The 14,491-nt window shown below is 36.8% G+C and overlaps 1 protein-coding gene and 1 pseudogene across 3 annotated transcripts in view; one reads left to right on the top strand and one right to left on the bottom strand.

Annotated features, from left to right (window-relative positions):
• Positions 1–14,491, top strand: part of LOC142225536 (uncharacterized) — a 455,965-nt gene that overhangs the window by 155,137 nt on the left and 286,337 nt on the right. The gene's annotated exons all lie outside the window — the stretch shown is intronic.
• On the bottom strand, positions 3,111–4,279 carry LOC142227578 (uncharacterized; annotated as a pseudogene).

The raw sequence follows: 14,491 nt of genomic DNA, 5'->3' as shown, positions 1-14,491 counted from the left end.
GTACTTTGTGAATTTGAGGCCGTGCCAGCAATCTCGCAGTTTCTTGCGCAAGTGCAAATGTTACTGTTTCTGCGAATGTAGCCTTTTGTGACGCATATGTTGCACATTTTATTTCTGGGTCTCGAATGCCATTCACAAAAGTCTCAATTTTGATGCGGTCCACAAGTGGGTGACTCTCTCCTGGGTATGTCAGTAGCACCAACCGCTCAACTTCTGTTGCAAAGTCTTGTAGAGTCTCGTTTGATTTCTGGACTCTACCTCTTAATTCCATTCTAAAGATGTCTTGCTTATGTTCTCCACCGTACTTGCGTTGTAGTGCAGCTATTACTTCGTTATAGTTATTTCTGGAAGAAGTTGGGATACTTTGTATTACATCGGCAGCATTACCTTTCAATGCCAACAGAAGTTCAATTGCTCTGTCGTTGTCATTCCACATGTTTCTGGATGCCACCGTCTCAAATTGCAATTTGAAAACATCAAATGAAGATGAGCCATCAAAAACCGGAGTTTTGATTTTTGGGCCGTCGATTACGCGCACGGGACCACCTTTAATTTCCAGGTCAGCCATTTTTTTCTCCAGGTGTAGAAGTTTCTCATCGTGAACCACAATTTTCTCATCTACGGAAAGAACTTTCTTATCCAATTCTATAATTTGACCTTCTATATGGTCCACACGTTTCTCCATGCTTTCAGAAATTTCTTGAAGTTTTTCATTGAGAATTCTACAATTTTCGTCCATCTTTTTTGAATTTTCGTCGAATTATTCTTCCAATTTTCTAGAATTGGCTTCCAGTTTTAGAGCGTTTTCTTCGAGCAGTTTTCTTGAATTTTCTTCCATTTTTAGAGAATTTGCTTCCAGTTTTCTAGAATTCTCTTCCATCATTTTGCTCAAAACATTGAGCATTGAGGTGTAATCCATAACACTTGAAGCCGCAGATGGATTTTCTACACTGCTGGTATTGACGAGTATTGATTCGTCAATGTCCTCCTTATAATCAAACTCATGCGTCGCAATGTCCATATTACGCCGTTCAAACTCTTCCAGTAGACGCTTTTGAAGCTGGGCCTTATTGCCTGTTGTCGGCAGCTCCAGTTTGCTCAATTCCTTTTTTAAGTCTTCCACACGAAGCTCATGAAACTTCATTGTAGATTTTTTTCGTTATCCCACTTCTGACACCAATTGTTACGTTTTTATATTTAGGCGTTTTTAATTACCCGACAATTAAAACACAGTTCTTTTAAATAACGACAATCTACAATTTATTTACTATGACTTCACACTTTACAATTCGTTCACACTGAAGTTATTCGTTTGACGCTTTAATTAAGACTGACTCGTTAGCAGCATGCGAGCGCTTTTATATATGACAGTGTGGCAATACGAGAACATTCTGGTAGCACTACAATATTCTGGCAACGCCAGAACATTCTTAGACAATAGACAATGAGATGAAATGAGAATGCAGAATAACAAAGCAAAGGGGTTGCTATTCTATGAGAGAGTAAGAACTAACATTTCGGTAAGCAAACAAAAGAACATAAAAGAAATTCAGGAAAATACTAGAAAATGAATAGATGATTCCAACAAGTGATAGCGAAATTTTATCGTTACAATTTGAAATTTTAAATTAACGGAAACTAATTTAAATAAACTTATATCTATAATTATCAAATTCGTAACAATATTTTCAGGATTGGTCCAAACAAAATATTGTTTGTATTGTTCAAACATATTATGTTTCACCTTAGGGCATACACTGGTAGTAAAAAATTTTAATGACATTTTCTTTGTGTGTATATATTTTTAAGGCGCCAATTGGTTACTTACATTATTTTACTTGCATCATACTCTCTAGGTATCTCTTTCTAAACACATATATGTGTATTCATTGCGAACGCAAGGCGAACTGGAAATTGCAACCGTTTGAAGTCAAACGGAAGATCAGTCGGAATCATTGGTATTCGAGGAATACATACATTTTCACCTGTGTTTTTTCCGTTAATAATGGTTGCCTCATTCAAATTCGGCATAAGTCTTTTTACCGAAAGTCGAGTTCCGTTGCAAAGTCGCGGTGGATTCAAATTACGCAATATCATAATGACCGTACCAACTTTGAGTTGCAAGTTATATGGTCGAAATCCTGGTAAATCCAGAGAGTTCAAAAACTCCGTTGAATAATTTACAACATCATCAGGATTTGTTACGGAATCAACGGATTTGTAAGTTACCAAATCGCCAGCAATTTTTGATTGAATGTTGAAATTCAGTGCGTGTATTTTTTGCGGCAAGAATTGCTCGTTGACTTAACCAAGCATTATTCTGATAATTCCCACTAATATTTGGGAAAACATTTTCAATAAGAGCTAATTGATAGTCCAGAAATTGGCAAAAGTCTTTGGTAAGAGTAATTAAACCAGTTGTCGCATCAACTGGGACTTTTCCATTTCCAACAGCTAACAATTGTTTGGAAAATTGTGCAGCTCTTTGATTATTCTGAAGTCGAACTCTCATATTAGTTGTTAGCGATAATGTTTATACGTCATTCCATAAAGGTGATGCCTTCAGCCAAGCATTCAATTCATCTGCAGGCATGCCAGGGGAATTACTGGCAACATCTGCCTGAAATCGTCTGCCAACAATATCATCAAACCGCCAAAGATGTTGTTACTTCACCGAAGACACTTCAGTATGTAGTTAAGTGCTTTCTTATGAGCCATTGTGCACTCATCCCAAACAATGAGTTTGCATTGCATCAACAATTTTCCATTGCACTGGATCGGGAAATATTCACGTTGAAGTATCAGTTGTGTTTAAATTCAGTTGCAACTTAAGCGCAACCGCCATCTAGAAGAGTCGCAGCAATGCCAGATGATGCTAACGCCAAAGCTATGTCACATCTCGATCGAATTGTGGCCAAAATCAATGAAATGACAAACGTTTTCCCTGTTCCTCCAGGTGCGTCCAGGAAGAATAGAACACCAGTATTATTGTCTACCGCTTGCATTATTGTTTCGTACACTTGTTTTTGCTTTTCATTCAGCAACGGCACATTATTTCGAACGAATTCCTGCATTTTATCAACATTGTATTGCAGCTCTCGATTTAATTCTTAGTTGAATGCATCGTGCATCAATCGATTTGGCGCAATCATTCCTACTGCAATCAGTAGCTTATTTGCAATAGTCAAGCATTGATTCTCAATCAGAATCAATCCTTCATTGTAGACTTCATCGGTTATTTCGATATCAGGAGTATTCGTTTGAATGCGCAAGCGATACAAAATATCTTCACATATGTAGTTTTTGTATTGTTTCCGTAACTGAATTGGTTGTGAAGGAAAACATGTGGTGATGATAATTGCGAAAAGCGTTCGTATTTGGTACGCATTTGATGAAATAACTGAATCCACAAGTGTTAAAACCCAATCGTTCTCCAGCAAACCCATTAGTTCTCGATATGTTTGACATTGGTGCCCATTCACAGTCTTCAAATGCGCGAAGGATTTTGGTCCACGAACATTTACCAACAGCAGCCGCAAATAAAAACATTGATCATATCTAGGATGAACAGTATACATGCGACCTATTGCATCAGTGGAAAACATCTTTGGCCAATCTGGAACTGGGGTTCCTTGTTTGCGTCGTTGGAATTTCTTTGTTGATTGATTTCAAGTGTAATACATGGGCATATCAATGTACATCAGCGTCACTGCGAATGGATCTGCTTCACACATTGCAAAGAAGCTATTCAATGTTGTCGATGGTGGTCTCTCATCTAGTTGTGCCGCATGACCCTCAGTCAAGTAAACTCTTTTGCCATTTTCCAAATGCATTGCTAAGTGTAACATACAACTGTGGGTGAATTTGAAATGAAAATAATCGCCATAATGCTTCATTAGTACTGGCATATCTGCCCATTTGGAAGTTACTGATTTCGTCATTCGCATTTTCCGACGCAATACCAAAACAGCTATGTCACTGCCTTTTGTGACATATTTGCACAAATATTTGATTGATATCGCCGAATGACAACTCTCAACGTTTGTATGTGTTTCGAAAATTCGTGATAGAAGCGGGCAATATGGTACAATGAATTTATTTCCGATCTCAATATCTTGATTTTTGACATTAACTTTGATAGTTCGACCATTATCTTCTGGATATCCATCTCTCCCCGTACCTGCTTCAGCAACTAACGGTCGCGGATATCGTTTTGTGCACTTCCATCAGCCATGCAAGGCGATAAAAGATTTAATGCACCGTACGGTTCATGCACCATTTGTGTTATCAGTGTAGATGGGGATCAGTGACTGGATTATTAACTGTGGATGCATTGAATCTTCGCACATGCTCACCTGTTGGGGTACAATCCGCTCTTATGAAAAAATTGTGCGTATCTGAAGGCATTCTCTATAATGCTGTCTTAAACATATTAACGACAGCATTATTAGCGTGAAAAAATACTTGCAATTTTTAAATAATTCGTCTCTTGAACTGTTGTGTTCCCTGTATATTGCACCACACATTTAGCTGATCCACAATGAACGAAATGGAATAAATTTGCAGAAATTGATGCGGTTCATCTAATGTTGGCACCATTTAACCGTGTAAATGATATATTTGTCCTTAGCTGATCCACAATGGACGAAATGGAATAAATTTGCAGAAATTGATGCGGTTCATCTAATGTTGGCACCATTTAACCGTGCAAATGATATATTTGTCCTTGTATCTGTATTTGAAACAGTCATTTATTGAAGAAATACGGTGTAACTTCTGATCTTGTGGTGTATACGTAGTTGTTATGTGTTGCAATTCAATGTGTTGGTGTGAGAGATTGGTTATGTGTGTTGTATCTTTTACCTTGCAAGTCGGCATAAAGCCGCCTTCTCGAATGATATTAGCTCCAAAGGAAGGATGACTTGAATCGGAATCACTTCTATCGAACAATGATTTCAGTGGCTGTGGTGGTGTGAGTAATGGATCCAGTTTGACTTTTCCGCATCCGCAATTTTTTTACAATGGAAAAATTAGAAATGCGTGCTGTCATTATATATTTACATAAAAAAGGTTTATCGGGACAAGAAATTCATAATGATATGGTGAATGTGTTAGGTGAAAGTGCTCCTTCATATGCAACAGTAAAAATTGGGTTGCTGAATTTAAACGTGGTTGTACAAGCATTGAAGATGAACCACGTAGTGGACGTCCAAAAACAGCAACAACAGAAATTGTAGTCAAAGTGCATGATATGGTATTAAATGATCGACGAATAAAAGTGCGTGAAATTGCTAATATCATGGGCATCTCAAATGATCGAGTCCATTTAATTTTGCATGAAGAACTACAGATGAAAAAGCTTTCTGCAAGATGGGTGCCGCTTTTGTTAACAGTCGATCAAAAACGCATAAGAATGAACATTTCTCAAGGTTTTTTGGGTCGTTTTAAGCGAAATAAAATGGATTTTAAGCGTCGTTCAGAACTGTTAATGAGACATGGATCCACCACTATACTCCAGAGACAAAAGGACAATCCAAACAATGGACTGAAGCTGGAGGAAGTGCCCCAAAGAAGGCAAAAACAATTCAATCGGCTGGAAAGGTTAAGCCCAACTGCTGGTAATTGTTGTTGTTGAGTGCAATCACACTTAAGTGCCACGCTCGTTTTTTGTTTACCGAGCGTTGTTACGATGTCAATTGGTTTAAGATTGCACGACATTGCATACGAACGAGGGCGGTTCGGAAACTTCTTAGCATATCAACGAAATAGAATTGTTAGTTTGGTTTGGATTGTGGTATAGTGGTGGATCCATAGGTTAGGTTAGGTTAAAGTGTCAGCCCGATTAAGATTCAGGCTCACTTAGACTATTCAATCCATTGTGATACCACATTAACTAAAAGTACCTATTATTTTCTTCTGTTGAACCAACCAGATTGTTCAAAAAACATTAGCAGACTGCTTAAGTTAACGTTTTCCAGGTCCGCCAGTAATCTGAAGGTATATGCCCCTAAAATTTGCTTACGCCTTACACAAAATGCAGGACACTCATACAAGAGGTGTTTTATAGATTCCTTTTCCTCCGCATCATGACAGCTCATACAATAGTCATTATACTTCGCACCAATAGTTTTTGCAAAATCGCCTATCAGGCAGAGACCCGTTATAGCAGATATCAGGAGTGATATCTGGCGTGTCGAGAACACTAGCATATCTAGTGTGCGGTTTAAGTTTAAATGGGGCCATATTTGCTTGGTGTCGTTACAACCCTTGCAATTCTCCCATCGAACATTTGCCATCATGACAGCCTTCTCACGCAGTAAGAGCTTGCAGGTAGCCAGAGGCATACCAACAGATTCTAGTTCCCCTGGAATATGTAAGGTAGTTCCTAGCCTTGCTAGCTCATCTGCTTCGATGTTCCCCGGTATGTTCCTATGGCCAGGCACCCATATTAAGTGAATATTGTGCTGCTCAGCCATCTCATTGAGAGATTTGCGGCAGTCGATGGCCGTTTTCGAGTTGAGGAACACAGAGTCCAAGGATTTTATTGCAGGTTGACTGTCTGAGTATATATTAATGCCAATATTGCTTGGAGCATTACTTCTCAGCCAATTCACCACCTCTCTTATTGCCAATATTTCATCCTGAAAAATACTACAGTGATTAGGTAATCTTCTCGCTATTCGAATTTCCAGATCTTTAGAATATACTCCGAACCCCACTTGCCCATCCAATTTGGAGCCATCAGTATAGAAATCTATATGTCTTATTCCCCGGTGTCCGTGTACACCACGCTTCACTGTTGGGAATTAGAGTCTCAAACTTATTGTCGAAGAGTGGTCTCGCCAAAGTGTAATCCACTACGTTAGGCACATCCGGCATTATTTTGAGGACCAAACTGTGACCGTAACTTTTTTCCGACCACAGCGATAGCTCGCGCAACCGCACAGCCGTTGTTGCAGCTGACTGTTTGGCCAAAATGTCTAAAGGCAATAGATGCAGTATGACATTAAGGAAATTTGTTCCTGTCTTGTTAATGCACCTGAGATACACAAGCACGCCATACGCTGAACTTTGTCTAAACTTGTTGGCTGGTGAAGTGCCGGCCACCAGACTACAACACCATATAGCATCATAGGTCTAACCACTGCCGTGTATAGCCAATGTACAATTTTTGGTTTTAGTCCCCACTTTTTCCCTATTGCCTTTTTGCACAAGTATAAATCTACAATTGCTTTCCTCGCCCTTTCTTCAATATTAAGCTTAAAGTTCAGCTTCTTGTCCAAAATAACGCCAAGGTAATTTCAATACCCCCTAAGAAAATTGGCCTAACCGTGGGAGTTTTGCGATCTTTGCAGTACATGACTAGTTCTGTCTTTGCAGGATTTACCCCAATACCATTATCTTTCGCCCAATTCTCAGTCATCCGGAGAGCTCTCTGTATAATGTCTCTAACTGTTGATGGAAATTTTCCCCTGACTGCTGGCGCCACATCATCTGCGTATGCCACAACTTGTGTCCTTTCTTTTTCTAGGAAAACCAGAATGTCGTTTATAGCAACATTCCAAAGAAGAGGTGATAGAACTCTTCCTTTAGGAGTGCATCTGTTCACATACCTTTGTATGTTTGCTTGTCCTAGTGTGGCTGAAATGCGTCTCTTCCTTAGCAGTTCGTCTAACAGCCTAAGTATACCTGGATCAACATTCAGAGTTATCAGTCCATTTAATATCGAGCTCGGATGGACGTTATTGAACGCCCCTTCGATGTCTACACCGAAAAAAAAGTTTACTATTGTTTACGAAAAATGAACTAACCCATAGTAAGAATGACCATGATTTGGCGCCAAAGATTTTTTTCATCTAGATAAGTTCATGATTTCTTATAAATAAGTTTATGTATCCGGAAAAATGAACAAGTTTTTGGGAATCCTATATTTAGAAATTGGTTTCAAATAAACTGTTTATCAGTATAATTTTCAAAGAAGTAAATAAATTGAGGAATTAAAGGTACAACAAGCCTGTATACAACTAAGAAATTTTTCGTACAATATAAGACAATTTTTCATAACTACCAGTAATTTATTTCAAAAAATTATTATTATATTACATAAAACTATGGCTTATGATATACAATAAAAGAAATGTTTTTATTCGTACGCTGTATGCTGTTACTTTTCGGTAGTTAGTAATTGCTTCTTCAAAAGAGTAATATTCTATGCTAGTAGAATGAAACTAATTTATATCAAGTTCCATTTTCTATCCATATGAAAGATATATGTCATAAGTTGCTATTTTCATTTCATTTTTGTCCAATTTCACCGATTTCGCTAGTTTTTGTTGTGTGGATTTGCGTCATAAGCCTCTGAAGTTAAAAAGGTATATAAAATATAAAAATATTATCAAGTTCTATGGTATTTTGATCTTTAACTTACAAGAGAATTTTCTTAGAGCAAATAGGGATATTAACTTAGTTAGCATTAAACAGTAAGAAGATTCCAAAAAATATCATTAGATTTGCTGTCATCCTGCAAATGAAAATTATTTTTAATAAATAGAAATTTTGGCTTTATTACATATGGACGAAAAACTTACCACATTGAAAAAAATCATCCAATTACTACATTAGTGGAATCATATCCATGCACAAATGGGACATTTTTGAATATAAATGAATATAAATGAAATAAAAATATTATAAAATTAGATATAATTTGCACTTGTCAATATAGCATTTAGTATTTATGGTGGATATTAAGTTCGAGTTTAGTGGCTAAAATCCCAATTTTTCATGATTAGTTTTCTTTAGAAATACATGGGAACAAAATTGAACCGTTTTTGTGTTCATTTAAAATTTATATCAAATTTTTAGTAATTTGAGGTCGCTGAATCCAAATTTACACTTGTTTTTTTAAGAGCTCGACTTTTTGAGATATACGGTTATGTTCAAAATTAAGGCACTTCCGCCATATATATTGGAATAACTTGAAAACAATTCATCATATTAAATTAAAAAAACAGCGTTCTACATAAGCTTAAAAACGATTTTCTGTTCTTAATCGTGTAATCCATTTAAAGAATATAAACTTAATAAAAAACTTGTTTCGAGCTATTCTCCATCAAGTTATATTTAAATTTGCATCGATGGCGTATAATTTTATACTTTTCTTACTGATTTATTTCTGATTTTAGCACCTAAACTCGAACTTAGTACACGCCTTAAGGACTCGCTATAACATAAAAATATAGACTCAAAAAATTGTACTGTGATCCAAATGTAGAGTAAATATAGATCATTTTATTACCACTCATTATGCATATTTTTATGTAAACCAATTTAAAAATACAATACAAATACCGCACGCAAGCGCACCACGTGTGCGCTTCATAAATGCATCAACAGAACTGAATGCACCAATAAAACTCAAAGACACAAATAGTCATAAAGGACACATATGTAAAGAAAAACAACTCCACACACACATGATCCCTTTCTGATCTCGCTATTGCAACAAAACAACTATCACCACAAAAGATACCAACAACACACACTCCATAACATCATCGCAATAACAAACACAAACAAAAACCAGTAAGGAAAGTCTAAAGTCGGGCGGGGCCGACTATATTATACCCTGCACCACTTTGTAGATCTAAATTTTCGATACCATATCACATCCGTCAAATGTGTTGGGGCTATATATAAAGGTTTGTCCCAAATACATACATTTAAATATCACTCGATCTGGACAGAATTTGATAGACTTCTACAAAATCTATAGGCTCAAAATTTAAGTCGGCTAATGCACTAGGGTGGAACACAATGTTAGTAAAAAACCAGTAAGGAAAGTCTAAAGTCGGGTGGGGCCGACTATATTATACCCTGCACCACTTTGTAGATCTAAATTTTCGATACCATATCACATCCGTCAAATGTGTTGGGTGCTGAATATATAGAGGTTTGTCCCAAATACATACATTTAAGTATCACTCGATCTGGAAGAATTTGATAGACTTCTATAAAATCTATAGACTCAAAATTTAAGTCGGCTAATGCACTAGGATGGAACACAATGTTAGTAAAAAAATATGGGAAACGTTTAAATCTGAAGCAATTTTAAGGAAACTTCGAAAAAGTTTATTTATGATTTATCGCTCGATATATATGTATGAGAAGTTTAGGAAAATTAGAGTCATTTTTACAACTTTTCGACTAAGCAGTGGCGATTTTACAAGGAAAATGTTGGTATTTTGACCATTTTTGACGAAATCAGAAAAACATATATATGGGAGCTATATCTAAATCTGAACCGATTTCAACCAAATTTGGCACGCATAGCTACAATGCTAATTCTACTCCCTGTGCAAAATTTCAACTAAATCGGAGTTAAAAATTGGCCTCTGTGGTCTTATGAGTGTAAATCGGGCGAAAGCTTTATATGGGAGATATATCCAAATCTGAACCGATTTCAAGCAAATTTGGCACGCATAGTTACAACGCTAATTCTACTCCCTATGCAAAATTTCAACTAAATCGGAGCAAAAAATTGGCCTCTGTGGGCAAATGAGTGTAAATCGGGCGAAAGCTATATATGGGAGCTATATCTAAATCTGAACCGATTTTGCTGATATTTTGCAAGTTTTTTGAGACTCATAAAATATTCGGATGTACGGAATTTGAGGAAGATCGGTTGATATACACGCCAATTATGACCAGATCGGTGAAAAATATATATGGCGGCTATATCTAAATCTGAACCGATTTTTTCCAAAATCAATAGGGATCGTCTTTGAGCCGAAACAGGACCCTATACCAAATTTTAGGACAATCGGACTAAAACTGCGAGCTGTACTTTGCACACAAAAATACATCAACAGACAGACAGACAGACAGACAGACAGACAGACAGACGGACAGACAGACGGACAGACAGACAGACGGACATCGCTAAATCGACTCAGAATTTAATTCTAAGCCGATCCGTATACTAAAAGGTTGGTCTATGATTACTCCTTCTTGGCGTTACATACAAATGCACAAACTTATTATACCCTGTACCACAGTAGTGGTGAAGGGTATAAATATGGGAAACGTTTAAATCTGAAGCAATTTTAAGGAAACTTCGAAAAAGTTTATTTATGATTTATCGCTCGATATATATGTATGAGAAGTTTAGGAAAATTAGAGTCATTTTTACAACTTTTCGACTAAGCAGTGGCGATTTTACAAGGAAAATGTTGGTATTTTGACCATTTTTGACGAAATCAGAAAAACATATATATGGGAGCTATATCTAAATCTGAACCGATTTCAACCAAATTTGGCACGCATAGCTACAATGCTAATTCTACTCCCTGTGCAAAATTTCAACTAAATCGGAGTTAAAAATTGGCCTCTGTGGTCTTATGAGTGTAAATCGGGCGAAAGCTTTATATGGGAGATATATCCAAATCTGAACCGATTTCAAGCAAATTTGGCACGCATAGTTACAACGCTAATTCTACTCCCTATGCAAAATTTCAACTAAATCGGAGCAAAAAATTGGCCTCTGTGGGCAAATGAGTGTAAATCGGGCGAAAGCTATATATGGGAGCTATATCTAAATCTGAACCGATTTTGCTGATATTTTGCAAGTTTTTCTAGACTCATAAAATATTCGGATGTACGGAATTTGAGGAAGATCGGTTGATATACACGCCAATTATGACCAGATCGGTGAAAAATATATATGGCGGCTATATCTAAATCTGAACCGATTTTTTCCAAAATCAATAGGGATCGTCTTTGAGCCGAAACAGGACCCTATACCAAATTTTAGGACAATCGGACTAAAACTGCGAGCTGTACTTTGCACACAAAAATACATCAACAGACAGACAGACAGACGGACAGACAGACGGACAGACAGACAGACGGACATCGCTAAATCGACTCAGAATTTAATTCTAAGCCGATCCGTATACTAAAAGGTTGGTCTATGATTACTCCTTCTTGGCGTTACATACAAATGCACAAACTTATTATACCCTGTACCACAGTAGTGGTGAAGGGTATAAATATGGGAAACATTTAAATCTGGAGCAATTTTAAGAAAACTTCGCAAAAGTTTATTTATGATTTATCGCTCGATATATATGCATTAGAAGTTTAGGAAAATTAGAGTCATTTTTACAACTTTTCGACTAAGCAGTGGCGATTTTACAAGGAAAATGTTGGTATTTTGACCATTTTTGTCGAAATCAGAAAAACATATATATGGGAGCTATATCTAAATCTGAACCGATTTCAACCAAATTTGGCACGCATAGCTACAATGTTAATTCTACTCCCTGTGTAAAATTTCAACTAAATCGGAGTTAAAAATTGGCCTCTACGGTCATATGAGTGTAAATCGGGCGAAAGCTATATATGGGAGATATATCTAAATCTGAACCGATTTCAACCAAATTTGGCACGCATAGCTACAATGCTAATTCTACTCCCTGTGCAAAATTTCAACTAAATCGGAGTTAAAAATTGGCCTCTACGGTCATATGAGTGTAAATCGGGCGAAAGCTATATATGGGAGATATATCTAAATCTGAACCGATTTCAACCAAATTTAACACGCATAGCTACAATGCTAATTCTACTCCCTGTGCAAAATTTCAACTAAATCGGAGCAAAAAATTGGCCTCTGTGGTCATATGAGTGTAAATCGGGCGAAAGCTATATATGGGAGCTATATCTAAATCTGAACCGATTTCAACCAAATTTGGCACGCATACCTACAATGCTAATTCTACTCCCTGTGCAAAATTTCAACTAAATCGGAGCAAAAACTTGGCCTCTGTGGGCAAATGAGTGTAAATCGGCCGAAAGCTATGTATGGGAGCTATATCTAAATCTGAACCGATTTGGCTGATATTTTTCAAGTTTTTCGAGACTCATAAAATATTCGGATGTACGGAATTTGAGGAAGATCGGTTGATATACACGGCAATTATGACCAGATCGGTGAAAAATATATATGGCAGCTATATCTAAATCTGAACCGATTTTTTCCAAAATCAATAGGGATCGTCTTTGAGCCGAAACACGACCCTGTACCAAATTTTAGGACAATCGGACTAAAACTGCGAGCTGTACTTTGCACACAAAAATACATCAACAGACAGACGGACAGACAGACAGACAGACAGACAGACAGACAGACAGACGGACATCGCTAAATCGACTCAGAATTTAATTCTAAGACGATCGGTATACTAAACGATGGGTCTCAGACTTTTCCTTCTTGGCGTTACATACAAATGCACAAACTTATTATACCCTGTACCACAGTAGTGGTGAAGGGTATAAATATGGGAAACATTTAAATCTGGAGCAATTTTAAGAAAACTTCGCAAAAGTTTATTTATGATTTATCGCTCGATATATATGCATTAGAAGTTTAGGAAAATTAGAGTCATTTTTACAACTTTTCGACTAAGCAGTGGCGATTTTACAAGGAAAATGTTGGTATTTTGACCATTTTTGTCGAAATCAGAAAAACATATATATGGGAGCTATATCTAAATCTGAACCGATTTCAACCAAATTTGGCACGCATAGCTACAATGTTAATTCTACTCCCTGTGTAAAATTTCAACTAAATCGGAGTTAAAAATTGGCCTCTACGGTCATATGAGTGTAAATCGGGCGAAAGCTATATATGGGAGATATATCTAAATCTGAACCGATTTCAACCAAATTTTACACGCATAGCTACAATGCGAATTCTACTCCCTATGCAAAATTTCAACTAAATCGGAGCAAAAAATTGGCCTCTGTGGGCAAATGAGTGTAAATCGGGCGAAAGCTATATATGGGAGCTATATCTAAATCTGAACCGATTTTGCTGATATTTTGCAAGTTTTTCGAGACTCATAAAATATTCGGATATACGGAATTTGAGGAAGATCGGTTGATATACACGCCAATTATGACCAGATCGGTGAAAAATATATATGGCAGCTATATCTAAATATGAACCGATTGTTTCCAAAATCAATAGGGATCGTCTTTGAGCCGAGACAGGACCCTATACCAAATTTTAGGACAATCGGACTAAAACTGCGAGCTGTACTTTGCACACAAAAATACATCAACAGACAGACAGACAGACAGACAGACAGACAGACGGACATCGCTAAATCGACTCAGAATTTAATTCTAAGCCGATCCGTATACTAAAAGGTTGGTCTATGATTACTCTTTCTTGGCGTTACATACAAATGCACAAACTTATTATACCCTGTACCACAGTAGTGGTGAAGGGTATAAAAAGATGATGCAATAATTTCATAATTTCTTCTCACTTCAATTTCCAGTATCACGTTTATTGATAAGTTGGTATTCTATCTATAGGATAAGGTAAAATATATTCAAAATTTACGAGGAATCCATAAAAAATTATATACACCCGACAAGGATTAAATTAACTACTTTTTATTCTACTTTATCTAAAATTTTCAAT

This window comes from Haematobia irritans, chromosome 2 (assembly GCF_050003625.1).
Source record: "Haematobia irritans isolate KBUSLIRL chromosome 2, ASM5000362v1, whole genome shotgun sequence".
NCBI classification, from domain to species: domain Eukaryota; kingdom Metazoa; phylum Arthropoda; class Insecta; order Diptera; family Muscidae; genus Haematobia; species Haematobia irritans.
The sequence above is the reverse complement of the archived record's forward strand: the minus strand, read 5'-3'. Positions and strand labels throughout refer to the sequence as shown.